Source organism: Austrofundulus limnaeus, unplaced genomic scaffold, assembly GCF_001266775.1.
Source record: "Austrofundulus limnaeus strain Quisiro unplaced genomic scaffold, Austrofundulus_limnaeus-1.0 Scaffold649, whole genome shotgun sequence".
In the NCBI taxonomy this organism is placed as follows: Eukaryota; Metazoa; Chordata; class Actinopteri; order Cyprinodontiformes; family Rivulidae; genus Austrofundulus; species Austrofundulus limnaeus.
Genome location: NW_013953051.1, coordinates 204,373 through 204,657, shown reverse-complemented (window position 1 = coordinate 204,657; position 285 = coordinate 204,373).

The window sequence follows — 285 nt, the reverse complement described above, 5'->3', positions numbered from 1 at the left end:
GTGTGTGTGTGTGTGTGTGTGTGTGTGTGTGTGTGTCTGCAGGTTCTGACTCTCCACAGTGTGACAGCAGAGGAGTGTGTGCGTGTAAACCAGGAGTCACCGGAGAAAAGTGTGACCGCTGCCAGCCAGGATACCACAGTCTGACCGAGGCCGGCTGCAGGTACACACCCCCCTACCACCTGACATCAGCCGAAATTCAGCTCCTATCAGCTGAAACTAATCTTTATTTTTGTCACTTCAGTAGAACACGAAACCAAATATTATTAGTTCATTTATTTCTTCATC